This window comes from Hordeum vulgare, chromosome 3H, assembly GCF_904849725.1.
Source record: "Hordeum vulgare subsp. vulgare chromosome 3H, MorexV3_pseudomolecules_assembly, whole genome shotgun sequence".
NCBI lineage: Eukaryota > Viridiplantae > Streptophyta > Magnoliopsida > Poales > Poaceae > Hordeum > Hordeum vulgare.
The window spans coordinates 18,807,866-18,824,370 of record NC_058520.1 but is presented as its reverse complement, the minus strand read 5'-3'; the positions used below and the strand labels follow the sequence as shown (position 1 = coordinate 18,824,370).

The 16,505-nt window shown below is 44.5% G+C and overlaps 1 non-coding gene and 2 pseudogenes across 1 annotated transcript; 1 reads left to right on the top strand and 2 right to left on the bottom strand.

Moving 5' to 3' along the window:
* Window positions 1–7,944: 7,944 nt before the first annotated feature.
* LOC123441380 lies at window positions 7,945–14,576 on the top strand (annotated as a pseudogene).
* Window positions 14,538–14,609, bottom strand: TRNAD-GUC. The gene has a single exon. It is a non-coding gene; the product is annotated as a tRNA-Asp (tRNA).
* A 532-nt stretch (window positions 14,610–15,141) lies between these two features.
* Window positions 15,142–15,956, bottom strand: LOC123441378 (annotated as a pseudogene).
* Between the last annotated feature and the right edge of the window lie 549 nt (window positions 15,957–16,505).

Sequence of the window (16,505 nt, the reverse complement as noted above, 5' to 3'; positions counted from 1 at the left end):
TTGGAACAAGCGTTCCAACCGACGGATGTGGATTCGGTGGCGCCGATGAACTTTAATATGGACTCCATGGCGCGGAGTGAAGATCGACCTCCAAGATGATGCCGGACATGGGCGCAAACCTTTGCATGCCCTCTTTTGCGTAATGAAATTCGCTTTTATTTGCGCGTAAACTGTTTATTTCATTTGAATTTGAACTTGTTTGCCAAACCCTATGTCATATGCGAGATTTGCAGTTTTCTGTTTGCGGGTCGTCGCGGTGGAGCCCGAGCAGACCCCACAGATGCCGACCCGTAAAAAAACATATTCGACGAATATACTTTTATACGGGTCCGTTTGGGGGGGTCTGCATCTGTGCCAGCCCGCAAAAGTGGTTTTACGCGAACTGCAAACGCGTTTTGCGGGCCGGCATTATGCGGGGTCTGCTAGAGTTGCTCTTAAAATCCCCTAATCAGCTGATACGTATTTATAGTATGGATACAACACATTATCAATCTAATCAATACCTTCCATCTAATAAGCGTAACCAGAAGGTAGCGATCTTCTCGCCAGTCTTCGCCGCGCCAAACGTGGAGGCGTCGTCGTCGCGACATGTCCCCGACGCCGAACATTGAGAAAAGGCAAGACATCCGGAGATATGAGGGAGGCAAACCCCTCCCTGTGGCAAAGTTTTGTGTTTTGACTCATTTATAAAAGTTGATCGAGATTTTACTCTGATTTGCAAAAAAATCAGAAACTGATCCTTTTCCTATCGGCAGGGTCCATGCATGACGGTAGGGTATATATAATACGTACCATCAAGGTCTCTGGAGGTAAGAAACATATCCACATCAGCACGGCGTACCCTTACTGTTAAATAGGTTGACGGTAGCCTAAACAACCCTATCGTAAAGGTGTCTGGCGGTAGGTGCGAACACACACAATATCCGATACTTAAGTAAATTTTACGGTAAGGTGTGCACGTCTACCGTCAGGGTCCTTAACGGTAGGCTGTTATATCTTTACTGTCATGAATCCCGACCGTAGGAAAATGGCCAGTTCTTGAAATATTTATAAACTAAGGTCAGATCCCATTCAATATCATAAAAGGATCGAAACACGAAATTGAGCCGCTCCTTGTGACAGGCAGTAGAGAATGGCACAGGGAGCAAGCACTGGGGCACAAAACGTTTTGTTTTTTGGCCAACTTGTGTGTTGGGTGCTTGTGCTTTTCTGCCTCAGCTTTTCTGCAAGTTGCAGTGCAGAGACACAAAACCACTCACTCAGCTCAGCTCTCTGATGAGGATGGTGATGGTGATGATCATGATGGAGGTAAGGTGAGGCAGCGTTGCGTGTCATTAGGAGCTTCTGGGTGTGACGGATGGATGTGGTGTTGTGGTTGCTGCTGCTTCAAGCAGCATTTCTTCAGGCTTGTCGCCTTTCCTTGTCACATGTGTACTACGTACCATTCTTTTCTTTCTGATGTATCATGTGGCAGTGCATTATTTTCCAAATTATCGATAGAGACATGACGAAATCAAAGTGGAAATTAAATCATGGTTTATGATCGACGATATTGTCACCATGAAACATGTGTTTCTTCTACTTTTGCTGTCATTTTACAACAGCTTCAGCCTCTTGGAGACGCAGGTGGATCGGTAAACCCCGTGCCGAACATTTCCGCGTCTTGACAATCTGAGGTGACTTTTAACAGCTTAACTCGCGTCCGTGCTTCTCAGACCCGTAACCGGTAGGTCTATCGCGCCAATTGCGGCCGTGGTTAGTTTTTGACGTTTGCATTGACAACAAAAGCAATCAGTTTCTAACTTACAGCTTTGAAAGGAACCAACTCTCCAAAAATAACAGTAGAAGTTAAAGTGTCACACCGATAAACCAACCATGTGCATCCGGGAGGAGTGAGATGGAAATAGGAAATTGGTGAACTTTGGACGCGTTTGGTTACCTGCACCGTTTTTGGCCACTTTGCATATTTGTTTAAGTTGGGTCTGGCTAAACATATGCAGGTAAAAATTCAACATCTATGTGATGATTTGTTGCATGCATTCCTTCTAGCCTGTATGTACCGAAACGGAAGACATGTTGTTTGGTTGTGGCCTGGTTTGAGGTGAAACACAAGTTCGGTTGTTTGGTTATATCCATGACAATAGTGTGGTAACCTCCTCCTTGATGTGGTGAGGTTACCAGAGGCAGAAAAATACAGCAACCAGAACAAACTTAAGCACATATCAAAGTTTAACCACACACAAAGGTTAAACATAGTACGATAAGTTTTAAACGATACTGCAACACATAGTCTTAAACGAACAACCAACAACTTAGTTACGAACGAGAGTACATTTACGCGTTCACGATGAAGGCCTCGTCGTGCTTCTTGCATTTGCTGACCACCTCCACGCCGTCGTCGTTGAAGACGATCACCTTCATGGTGTTCGGGGCGAGCAACTTGAAAGTCAACATGTACCCGATCCTAACCTGATGAGCGGTGGCGAAGGTGGCCCAACCCTGATCAAGGGTGACCCTGCCATCGACCACCTTCACCGTGACCCTCCATGAGCAGCCGGTGTTCGTCTTTAGACTGAACTTTGTAGGCATGGCGGAAAAGTGCTTCGTGAAGTCCAGAGACAAAGGCAGAGCCTCCATCTTCGGAGCAAAGATCACCTTGCAGAAGTGGGTTGGTCATGCCTCCACATGGTAGTGCTTGTAGTTCCTCCGCTTGGCGTTAGAATGATCGAGCACCCGCACGTCCACCAATGGCGGCACGACCTCCTTGCCCTTGTCCAATGGTGGCAACACCTCCTTGCCCTTGTCCATTTGCATTATCAACAACACACAGTTCAAAGTTCAACATTCATTCCTACCGGCCTAACGCTCCTATATTTACTCACACTTCTTATCCAACACACACTCAAACCCCCTCTCTTCTTCAACCTCTCTGTTTCACCACCTCTCCCTCACCATGAACTCCAATCCCAATCCTTTCCCCTGGGGCATGGATGGAGGGCATTCTTCCTCGGGTGCTCTCTCGGTGACCACGTGAAGTTCGAGGACACAATGGCAGCGTGCTCGAACTTCATGGGCATAGCTGAAGTGCACAAGGAGGCCGATGGTGTGGTGAAGAAGGCGACGAGGGAGGAGTTGAGGGCACTGATTCATGACCCAGCGAATGGCGCTATGTCAGTCGACATCCTTCGCTGGTCCATGAATTAGGACAACTCCGACGACGCTCGGCAGAGGGCCAAGTGGGCCAAGTATAGGGAGTACAAGCGTCCCAATGATACTGTACGACACAGACTGTGGTGGATCTGACGGAGGAAGACGATGAGGTGTAGATGATGCCCAGGGAGCCGACGGAAGGTGACCGTGCAAAACCCATCGTTCTTGACGGCGACGATGAGGAAGAAGATGAAGAGGAAGAATTTGACGACGAGGAAGAAAACAAGCCTACACTCCACCGTAGCTCGACGCGACTACAGTGGTTGCTGTCGGTGTGTGTGGGAAGAGGGCAGAGAGCGGTGAGGAAGGGAGGTGAGGGTAATTTACGACGACGCTTCGGAAAATAACGCGACTTTTCGAGACTACATCCACGTGTACAATCGCCCACGTCCACGTGCTCCACAAAAATGGCCGATTTGACTATTCCTATGGATGTAGGCCCAGAGGTGCTCTAATGTTCTTGCTATGCATGCCAACCACTCAATGCAGATAACCAAACGACACAAATTCTTTCCGTGCGGGCGCGGCCCGATCTAACGTAGTCTGTCAAATACGTCATTTGTGATGCACTGCACATCTGACGACACTGCAACAACCAGGATTTGAGATAAAGCAGAACTCATCAGGAAGGGCAGATGGCCAAATGGGTAGGCAACCCGAAATAGAAATGCCTCAATCACTCTGATGAACATGATGCAAACCAACCTATGGTTGAATGGTCAGGAGGACTGTGGTATCCCCTGTCTATCAAAATTCAAATTTCAGGTTTTTCGACGATGTAAGCGACTTTGATTGTACTAGACAGACATACGGGTAAACTCCGCGTCAAATATTTGTTTCTTGACAATTCGAGGCGACTTCTAACCGGTTAACTTGCGTCTGAACTTCTCAGACCCTTAACCAGTAAGCTCCTGGCATGAATTTTGGCTGCAGTTAGTCTTGACGATTGTGCCGTTCGACAAAAGCACAATTTCCACATAGCAGGAAAAAAAAAAGCACACCATCGTTTTTCTTTTTTTGAACCTGAAGGTGAGAGCCTTGAAAGGAACCAGTTCTCCAGAAATTAACAGAAACAGTTACAGTGTCAGAATGATGTTTAGCATTATACATGAATCCAGGAGGATTAATTAAGAAAAAAAGAAGAAGAAGTTGGTGAACTTTCCGACGGTAGACAAGGTGCACTGCACAACCTGACAGCAACCAGTATCTGAATGAGATGGCCAGGCAATGTGAAAGCACTCATCAGGAACAGGACGAGGAGGTTCACCTCAGCAGATTATTTTCATCGACGGCGCCACTTCTTGCTCTGTATTTTTTCTCCAGGCAACGTAAAACATGTACTGTATTTCCTGCTGCTACTTTTGCTGTCATCGTTTAACAGCGTATTCGGTCTCACCTCACGGAGACGCGGGCAGACAGATCGGTAGACTCCGTGCCCAACATTTCGTCGAATTGACAGTATGAGGTGACTTTGGAGTTGCATCTGTGCTTGCTTCTCAGATTCCTGTAGCTCATATATATAAATATAAATAATACTTCCCTGTCCCGAAATAAGTGACTTAAATTTATAATGAATTTAATACGAAGTTTTAAAAAATAAATAAATTTAATACAAAGTTAGTACAAAGTTGAGACTTATTTTGAGAGGAGGGAATATATTTAGGAAACGCTTCCTAACAGAAGTTTGATAGGAGCTAATCCTCAGACTGGTCGTGAGACGTCGATACAGCTTTCATCTCACTGCCGAAATAGATTCAAATTTCCGTCGATGTGTTTCCAAATCTGGGCGATTTTCTTTCCATGTGTTCAGCCATAACCACTCCCGTAATAATCGCCTCCATCACCGAGCTCTCCGCCATGATTCAGCCATCCCCCCTTGGACATGAGATTAACCGGGCCGGTGCGCCGTCCCATCTAGTGGTTGCGCGCCTTCCACACGACGCGCACAAGGAGCGAGCTCACAACCCCCTTGCCGCCCCGAGCGTCTACAATACCTTTGTCGCATGCAGCCTCCGGTTCACCATGGCAGAGGGTCCTCCCGGCTGAGGAACGAAGCCATCACGTGAGGGAGACAACTGGATTCGCCCCCTCGACCCCATCATCCGCAGGCACCATCCTCATCTAACCTAGGTATTGAGTCCAAGAAATCTTGATATACACCTCTCTGATTTATTTGCATGTTCTAAGTGTTGATCGCCATGTCCATATGATTGTATAGACCCTTTTGTTGGGCTCGAGTTTCAGCACTCTATAGTACTCAGGGTCATCTACTATTATCTCTCAATTAGTTATGTACAGGAAGCACATGTCCTTCCCAATTTTGGGGGCAATATCTTCTCGGATTTTTATTTTCACATATCCAACAGCACCATGTTTTTTATGCCTCTTAACCATTTGTGTTTCTTCATTATAATGCATATGCTTCTTTCGGATATATAGTTTGCTTCATTTCGTGTGAGGGAGCAGGCATATGTTTCTTTTCTCTTTGATCTGGAGAGAACCATGCAATGCTTCCAAAATATGGCCATGCATTGCTTCATTTAATCAACATTAACCTTTTTATATTACTATATGCATGACACAAAAAAGGTCTTCTGAAGCATATTTCGACTGCTGCTTGTGCCAACTGAATTGCTTCCATAATGTTTTATTTTCCCTTCTCCCCAACTTTATTGTAACCATTATCCCCCTTGAAACATGCCATGCTGCCATATTGTACGCAATATGTTTCTGAGTTCTAGTAAAGTTGCTTCAATATTTCCATCTTATTCTCTGTTTTTTCATTATCCAATTTAGCAAATTGGTTCTTAGATGTTATTCTTGCTTACATTGCCCTGCTTCAATAATAGTTTTTCACCAGTTATTTTTGTTTCACTTTTACGTATATGGTTTCATGGAAGTGAAAATTTTCTTGAACCACATTACACATGCTTTTATGTGAAAATTTTGCTTCAACTTCTTCACTTTTATCTCTCACAAACACTTCCTACTTATATTTCTCACATATGCTTCTGTGCTTGTAAATTTTTACTTCAACCCCTACAAGTGTATGCTTCGCTTAGTGAATTATTTTGTTTAAACTACTCCTGAGTCTGCTTCACTGTGCCTGATTGATGTTTCTGTTATATATACATTTTTGCAGCATAAAGTTGTAGTCACGCTTCTTTATTTGGGGCACATGTCAAGGATACTATAACGATGTCTAGAGCATTATGACTGAGAGGAGGCGCCACTCTTTGTTTGGTGGATTCCTTGTTGGCGACAGACTAGCAGTACATGTGAGCTCTCTTCCATGATACGATGCTGCCAGGCAAGGGTTAAAGTAATATTCTTGTTTGTCTTGAAAAATAATTGTCATTAGAAATTTGTCCTTTGCGGACAACTCCGCAATTACTTTGTAGCAAATGTAATATTCATAGGGTAACTATTCTTCACTTATGATGCAAACAAATTGCTATTTGGTTGGAAGCATTTCACTAGTCGGTGGAAACAAGCGAGTGATGCTTCTGATTTATTGTGTTGAGATGACCAAAAACCTGACCTTATTATCCATTCATGTTGTTTGAAGCAACTTCTATGGAAGCAAATTCGGAATTGCTTTGAAGCAAAATTTATTTTCTTCAGAAGCAAGTTCTAATATTTTTATGCAACGTTTGATACTAACAAAAAAATTGGAAGAACATCACCAATATACCCAAAACAATTCTCTGGTCGCATGAAACATATCTTGTTTGCTCTAACAAAATACATTGGGCACAACATCTGACATGAAATAGTCTCAAACAATTGTAATAAGACCGAAGCAATTTATAGTTTCGTGCAAACTCTAATCTAAACATATGGAAGAAATTTGATCGAAAGAAATAAAAAACAATTCAAAACAAGAAAGGAAACCAAACTAAAGTTTTGGAAGCAAAGATCCTCATGATTGAAAATACCGAAGGAAGCAAACAAAAATAATCCCAATGTTTTATGGACTGTATGTCCATACATAAATTTGCAGTTCTTTTTACTGCCGGAAATTACCTCTGAGTTCTCGTTAAGCTATAGGCCTTGCCATGCATTTGACGTTTTGGCGTAAACTCTTTCTTGAGTTGACACGTGTTGGTTTGTATGTTTTGGTTTATTGCTGGTTTATTTTATCTTACTTGACAATAGGACTGGTGTTCAGGTTTGAGTTGTGAAATCTGAAGAGAATGATTGATGGAGCAGAGTTGGATTTACATCATAGCCAAGGCCCCGGTGAATGGAATGGAACCAGAAGGACTGGACGCGCTTTACTGCACTGTCAGATTAAAAAGATCTAGTCACTCTGTTTTAAAATACAATTTGTATTACTTTTTTAAGACGTCAAACCTTTTAAATTTGATGAAATTTGTAAATAAATGTATCAAAATCTACAATATTAAACTGTTGTGATTAGATTCACCGTTAAATGAATTTTCATATTTTTTATTTAATATTGTAGATGTCGATAATTTTGTTCTCAACTTGGTCAAAGTTGAAAATTTTGACTTTCCAAAATATTAATACCCTTTATGTTTTGATTGTGATTGTTAGACCCTTCCTAACAAATTGTTTTTTCTACTATGATTGTGATTGTTACAGTCAAAAAATTTCACTTCGTATGAGCTTCACCTCCTTCCATAAACAAGCTTGCTCCCTCTATGCATGTATGCTACCTCCGTCCCTGATTGTCTCCATGAATCATGGAAGGGGGGAGCGATACTTCACCGCCATTGCCACGACCGGACGACGCGCAACACAGATCATGGTAGGGTATAGTACAACACAATACACAACACAAACGCACTCTCCTTGCACGCCGCTTATCAACAACCCCCACGGCCTTCCAGCTGAGCCGCGACGTACACCAGCAGAGGCACCCACCTCGTCAACCCACATCTGCGCGCATGCCCCTCCAACTCCCGTGGCCGTGAGGGCCATGGACGTCGCTTGGGGTCTGAGCTCGGACCGCTGTCCATCTCCTCCGGGGACGGCCGCCTGAAAAGCTCTCTCTTCCTTCCTTCTCCCGCGCCACCGGCCACGTACGGGATGGAGCTGGCCGTTGCCCGCCCGTTCCCGTCGCCAAGGTCGGCGGCCGCCTCAGCCTCTCCCGCGAGCTCGACGAGCTCAAGGCCGGCCGACGCCTCCCCGTCCCTTCCAGCGGCGAGATGTGCCAGACCCCCGACGGACGGCCGAACCTTCCCCAACCTCGTCGTCACAACACACGAGGAACGACGACGAGCGGGAGGCCCGGGCAAGAGGTTGAGGAAGGCGGCGTGGGCAAGGCAAGCGCCGAGGATGCTCTCCGGCCGGTGCTCCGGAGGGGCCGGCCGGGGCTGCAAGGAGCCAGGAGGGGAGAGCTTGACGGTGGGCGACGAGGTGAGGCGGCAGCTGTGGCTCGCCGGCCCGCTCGTCGTCGGCAGCCTGATGCAGAACCTGATCCAGACCATCTCCGTCATGTTCGTCGGGCACCTCGGCGAGCTGCCCCTCGCCGGCGCGTCCATTTCCACCTCCTTCGCCACCGTCACCGGTGTCAGCTTGCTGGTAATAAGTAACATTTGACTACCATGGCGCTTCATCTTCTCCACTTCATGAATTCCTGCAATAGGGAAAGTAGTGGCTGCATCCATCTTGATCCACCCATTAAATGAACAGTAAATTCAGAATAATTAAAAATAATCAAATTTTTTTGTGACATTGGCCGACCTTTGTTCAATAATGTTTCGGTCATTTTATGAAGTTTCAACCACTTTTGTAGGTTCGTATTAGGTTTATTTTCTTTCACATTTATATTGTGTTTCCTAAGTTTCCGTTTTTGGTGCGTGACTGCCCTCTGATTTTACGTGCAATTGCTTCAACTGCATTTTAATGTGTCCATACACAAAATAATCTGAAACATGAGAAATTTTCAGTCATCTCCACTCTAGGCAGTTAGTTTCGACGATGCATAGCCCAGCCCATGGTACAATCATCACCCTTTGTGCTCCCTCGCCCCATATGTATCCACTAGCAAAATGGTTCGTGCGTTGCCACAAAAAAAAACCATAATCTCCAAAGATGATGACCACATTATATTCATATATCATCGCTTGATTTAGAAATTTTGTGCACAAACGCAAGAAAATGTTTCTTCTTTTAAATTTATTCACAAATTGAAGCAATCTTTACATTTTTTTAAAAAAATATCATGGTTGTCAAAAATCTTGGTAACTCAAAGATTTATTCTGAATTTCAAGATTTTTTTTATAAAACATACAATAATAATCCGATCCATCCAATAGTTAATTCTTCAAAATTCACACAGGTATATTGTCACAAAGACTTAGAAGCATTAATGTTTAACTACATACATTAGATCTTTCGTGAACAATTTTACAAATATGGGAACGATTTTAAAATCAAGAACATTTTTTACAATTTACAAACATTTACTAAAAATCGTGAATATTTTCTATATTTCGAACGGGTTTAAATATTTTCTTTTGAATTGGCCACCAATTCAAGAAAAGACGAACATAATTTTTGATGTTGGAGGATTTTATTTTAAATTCACAAACATTTTTTGAAATGCATGAAGTTTTTCTGAATAAACAAACATTTTTATAAATCAGTAATATATTTATTAAATTCATGGACATTGTTTTGGAATTTGCAAAAAAATATAAAAATCCGGCGCTTTTTTTAATACTATTTTTATTTCAAAATAAAAGTTCCTCAGCATTTTATTCCAAATTCCTATTTTTTAATATGCAAAAGTTTTTTTAATTCTAAATTATTTAAATTATAAATAAAAAAAATGGAACGGAAAATTTTAAATAAAAAAAGAAACTATCAAAACAGGCATTAGCTATTTTTAAAATTTTAGGACATATTTTGAATTACAAAGCATTTTGTTAAATGCATTTAATAGTTTTTAATACATGGAATTGTATTTGAGATCATGGACTATTCTTATTGTACAAACATTTTTATAAAATTGCAAACATTTTATTGTATATGCGAGCATTTTTAACAAAACTCTGAGCAGTTTTTGAAGTGACAAACATTTTAATTTTTTAAATATGTTGATTTATAATTTTCAGTTTATTAGAATTTTAAAGATTATTTAAAGTTCTAAATTATTTAAAATAAAGAAATAAAACGGAACTGAAAATAAATAAATAAACGGAACTAAAAGCAGACGCCTGTGCATGGGCCGGCCCATACGGTGTGCTGAATATTCTCCCAGCGTGTAGAGCGTAATATAGAAGGTTTTTACATGGGCCGGCCCAGTCCAATTTTTTTCGCTTTGTGAAACGTTTTCTATTACTTACCGGTGGCATGGTGGGTAATTTATGCAAACTTTAGGGGTAATTTTCAAGACGGACGACCAGAAACCGATTTTGCTTTATTATTTTTGTCACCATTACCAGCCGCCTATGCCCTCACAAACCTGTCGGTCATTTCCTTGTGCACTTGCCCCACCACCCAAATCCTCTTACATCAATATGATTATTTTTTCAAATATGCTTACCTTTACACTTTAACCATATGTAAGTTGCTTGTTATTAAAATTGGATAAGTCCATTTTTTTGAATGCTGATTATTTTCACAAGATTTGTGCTGTTTTTTTCTCTTTGCTTGTGTTGTCTTCATGGCTTCTTTGATTGAATTTTCTACTTGCCCCTTTTTGGGATCAGTTGATTATCTTATTGGGCTTGAAGCCCACCACTCATTGACTGTGTTATTTCTTCCTTTTTTACGCATTTTTACTTTTACTTTTTTTTTTCTTGTTTAGTCAAGTTTTATTTTTTAAATTATGTGTTTTATGTGATTTCGGGTATGTGTAAATGTATATACGCAAGTAATATACAATTTTGTAGATTACACTAGGCTGTGAGAAGTACTTATTCTTTGCATATCACAAAAAGTGCAATTTCAACGCAAAGTTGTATGTAAAAATTTTAAAGTTTTATTTTTCATTTTCCTAAAGAGTCATAACAATACTACTAATGTATTGTTTTAGTTTTTTATTAAAGGATAATAATAATGTGAGAATATCTTTTATAGTTAGATTTTGTTTTTACAAAAAATCCCCTATTATATGCGTACTCTTGCATAGTATGAAAATGTTACTTGTATAAATTGTGTGCAAATTTTGTCGTTACATGTTTACCTTTTTATGTTCTTTCTTATTAAATTGTAATACCAATGCCACCAATACATTCTTCCTTAGAAAAAACTATTTTTATTTTTCTGGTCTAAGTACACACACAAGTAGTATACAATATGTGCGTAAATTATAAGAGAGTGTGAGAATTTCACTGTTATATAAGTATTCTTTGTACATTACAAAAAGTATAATTTTAGTCTAAAGTTGTGTGCAGTTTTGTTCTTTCATTTTTCGTCTTCATAAACGGTAATATGAACGCCACTTATTCATTCTTTCTTAGAGAACTTTATCAATTTGATTTGATTTTACTTTTTATTTCATTTTTTTCATCATTACTGGTAATACAAATGCCACTAATTTGTTCCTTCTTATAAATGTTTTTTGCGAAAACTGCACTTTTATATTATAAAAATAATAATTTCTGTTTAAATTTGCTTGCAAATTTTGTCATTATTTCTTTATCTAATTTATTTCCTTTTTTAAGGGTAATACTAATGTCACTAATTCATCCTATATTAGAAAATACCATTTTTGTTTTCCTTTTTTTTTCTTGTGTCTTACCAGTTATTGGGTGGATTTCTGTTACGTTTCAGATCAAGTCCTAGTATTTGGTGGTCTTCTGTTTTATGTTTGCAAAGGGCCGAGTGCTTCTGTCCATCTTTTATTTTGTTTTGTTTTGTTTCCTTGTTCAGAAAAGGTAGTAGGCTGCCTCAAACTCTTTCTTCTCTGGAAGCATTCTATGCATTATTTTGAATTGTTTCTTTCTTTAGGAATGATACGATGCTGCATAAATTCTTTCTCCTCTAGAAAACCTTCCGTCCACGTCAAATGCATTCTTCTTTAGAGATTTTCTGTCTACCACCACCACCTATTTTTGAGATTGTTGATCTAATTTCTATGACGCATGCATTTTTTACCAGATAATTAGCCATGTGTTGTTTTTCAAATTTGTATGATTCATCGCTATCGGCATTCTTCTTCCTGATCAGACAGGCATGACCAATGCTCTGGATACTCTATGCGGCCAATCATTTGGCGCCGGGCAATACCATCTCCTCGGCATCTACAAGCAACGCGCCATGCTGCTACTCACCGTCGTAAGCATGCTGCTACTCACCGTCGTAAGCATCCCTGTCGCCGTCGTGTGGTTTTACACTGGTGAGATCATGCTCATGTTCGGCCAGGACCCCCGACACATCGCCATGGAGGCAGGCAGGCACGTACGCCCGGTGGATGATCCCGCTGCAGTGCCACGTAGGCATGGACGTACCGAGCGGGCTTTTAGGCCCGCTCGTGGCCCGTTCGATTTTGGCCCGCTCGGTCCTGTCCCGACAAGAAAACAGTCCGGTCCGGGCCCAGTAATCTAGACCGAAAAAAAATCGGTCCGGTCCGGTCTTTAACCGGGCCGAACGAATGGACCGAGCCCAACAACAACAAGATCGATTGATCTGGTATTCTGATCGATGCCCGTTGCCTCCTCCTCGCTCGTTGCCTCCTCTTCCTCGTTACCAGCAGAACGGCGCCTCCTCCTCCATTCCTAACCCTAACCCTAAGGCGACGGCGCCGTCGTCCGCGCCTCCGCGGCCTCTCTCCTTCACCGACGAGTCGACGAGACGACGACGACGTCTCCTCTTAGTCCAAGCTGGAGGATCGTCCTCACGTCGGGGTCGCAACAAGACCACGCCGTCGATCCCGCCTCCCCCGGTGGTGATGGTGGATGGACTGCTGGTGCTGGACTGTCACTGCCATTGCTCTTTTTTTTCTGAAGAAATCTTTTTTTTCTGAATTTTAGCTGTCGCTGCTGCTGTAATTGGTTCAGTGGCAGCTAACTACAGCTAAATAACACTAGGCAGTAGCTAACTAACACTAAGCAGCAGCTAACTGCAGCTAAATAACACTAAGCAGCAGCTGGAGCTGGTTTTGGAGTCGGTCCATTCGGTCCAAAAAGCTTGACTGAGCTTTCTCTGCTCCGGTGCGGTCCCTGGGAATCAGCCCGCTGCAGAGCTCGGTCCGGTCCGGGCCGCCGGCGGCCGGTTCTTGCAGTTGCAGTCGCAGAACATCGTGCTCCCGGTCATGGGGAGCGCCGGCGCGGTGGCCCTGTTCCATCTGCTCGTCTGCTGGCTCCTCGTGCACGTCGTCGGGATGGGCAGCAAGGGAGCGGCTCTTAGCACCGCCGTGTGGGGCGGCGCGCCTCGCCGTGCACGTCGTGGTGTTCTTGGCCATCTCGGAAGGAATCGTCATGGCGATGGTGGTGGCACATGTGCGCTACGTCTGGGGCCACGCTTACAGCAGCGAGGAGGGGGTCGTGGCATACGTTGCCAGGATGCTGCTGCTCATCTTGGTGGCCAACTTCTTCGACGGGATTCAGTGTGTTCTCTCAGGTACGTACATCACCGGCCGTAAGTGAATCTGCTCCTCGATCAGTTGCTAGCTATGCATCGCATGTGTATATGACACTGCATTTTGTGTATATATAGGTGTCGCTAGAGGCTGTGGGTGGCAGAAGATGTGCGCCCTCATCAACCTCGGCGCGTTCTACGTCGTCGGCGTGCCGGCGGCCTACCTCATAGCCTTCGTGCTGCGCGCCGGCGGGATGGTGCTTTTCCTTTCTATATCTAACTATTCGTTTGGTTTGGAGTTAGACCAACCTTTACCTTGGATGCGATGCTGATATGTGTGAAACATAATGATAATCGTATGTGCAGGGCCTTTGGATGGGGATCATCTGCCGTGTTCTGGTGCAGGTCTTGCTACTCATGTTCATCACACTGTGCACCGACTGGCACGAGGAGGTATATATATACATGTACATGCAAATGATGTGGCTTGTCCATGCCGTTTATGTTCAGCAGATTAGGCTTCATGCATGCAGTGTGTGTGCTGAATATATATGTGATGCATATATAGGCGACCAAGGCGAAGAACAGAGTGTTCAGTTCTTCTGGTTCGAGGGATCGATCGATCTGCACACGACATTAAGATATATGAGGAGGTCTCGTGCTGCTGAAGGCAAAAGAGGATGAAGAGAAGAACAAGCGCTTCCTTTTCAATTTTTGTAGCAAAGCCGAGGAAGGGAAATGTCTTTGATGATCTCATTGCCCAGTGAAAAACACATTAAAGACAGGGAACACTGTCAAGTTAAGGAGAAAATTACCAACGAAAAAAGTTGCGCCGTTGCCGGGGATCGAACCCGGGTCACCCGCGTGACAGGCGGGAATACTTACCACTATACTACAACGACTAGAATTGTTCCGAAATGCAAATTGGTCTTTCTTAACGGGACCGTCCGAAGAGCCTGATTGGCATTCTCACTTGTGTTGTTTCCCAAATTGACAATCGTACAAAAGTGCTCCCATACGAATACAGCATCGAAACCACCATGCTATTTGTGAACTCAAATTCATCATTATCAACACTTACACATACAAGGTGTACATGACATTCGCGTGTACTCCCTCCGTTCCTAAATATAAGACCTTTTAAAGATTACACTATAAATTACATACGGATGTACGTAGACATATTTTAGAGTATAGATTCACTCATTTTGCTCCGTATGTAGTCTTCTAGTGAAATCTTTAAAAGGTTCTATATTTTGGAAAGGAGGAAGTAGATAACACTACACTTACATTATTGGGCACAAACAACACAAGATTTTAGATGCATAAGCTATTATATTAACTACTCCCACGTAGTAGTAGGATAGTTACCACGTACGATTGATTGCAAGCGATCTAGCAGCGAGGTATGGGTGATCGATCAAATTGCACACGTCAACTCGTATCCGTTCCCTCGCGGCGGTGATCGATCAAAAGGCCACTTCGGCGTTGGCAAACCCCACCCCCACCCGCCCCCCCACCCCCCCACCCCTTCTGGTTCACGTCCGCCACCATCTCGCCAAACCTGCACGGCGGGTTCACCACCGGCACTGTGCCGCGCGCATACTGTCCACCACCGGCACGCCCGCTGCTGCCAAGTCCACCGGCACGCATGTCCCTGGACTTCCGTGCGATGATGACGGAGTTCACCACGTCGTCGTCGGGGTGGCACACGGCGAGCACCTCGAACCCGCCGCGCCCAATGTCCTCTGGGTCCACGACCGGGTACAGGAACCCGCGCGCCCCGTGCGACGAGGGCCGCCCCGTCCGCCATGTGCGCGCCGAGGTGCGCGATCACCTTGGCCTTGTCCTCGGCGGCCATGCCCACGAGCGCCGCCAGGAGGACGACGTCGTAAGCGCCGAGCTCGTCGGCGAGGTCCGCGACGTCGGCCGTGTGGAACGACATGCGGGCGCCCACGCCCGTGTCCCCGCGGAACAGCTTGCCGGCGCGCTCGTTGGCGGCGCCGCACAGGTCGTAGTTGTCGAACACGGCGTCGGGCAGGTGGCGCGCGGCGAGGACGTAGGAGCTGAAGGGGAGCGGGCCGGAGCCGATGAAGGCGACGCGGGCCGGGGCGATGCCGCCGGGCACGCACGTAGCGCGCCAGCAGCTCGTACTCCAGCTTGCTGAGGTTGACGTAGTTGCCGTAGTAGGGGAAGACGGCGAGGTGGTGCAGCGGGTTGTCGAAGGCGGCGTGCATGCAAGCTTCATGCGTCCATGCCCAATATCAACAAGGCTCGTTTCATGGAAAAATTGACAAAAATGACCCCGAGGGAAGAACTCACGGAGTGATCCCTCGGAGAAAATGTCACCCGGCTGACCCTTTTGTGTGACGCCCGACACCTAGGCGCCACACTACACTCTGTGACGCCTAGCCGTTCGGCGCCACACCCTCCGACCACCTGGCAGAGAGGGCCCACCCCCCAGGTCGTGTGACGCCTAAGCCTCCGGCGTCACACATTGTAATGTGTGGTGCCGAACGCTTAGGCGCCACACATCGACTTAACTGGCCACGGGCCAGCCCCCCTCCCCACCCCCTCCCCATTCCCCTCCCTCATTCAAACAGAAACATCAACGACGGCGGCTGGCTCTCTTCGAATCCCTAATCCCCTCCCCATCTCCTTGTGATTTCTTCCTTGGATTGATCCCCCAAGGTAATCTCTTCCGTTTCCCATCCTTCTATCCAAGTGGAATAGGTTTTTGTTGAGTAGATTGATTTGAGTAGGTTCTTAGGATTTGACTAGTTAGGATATGAGTTCTT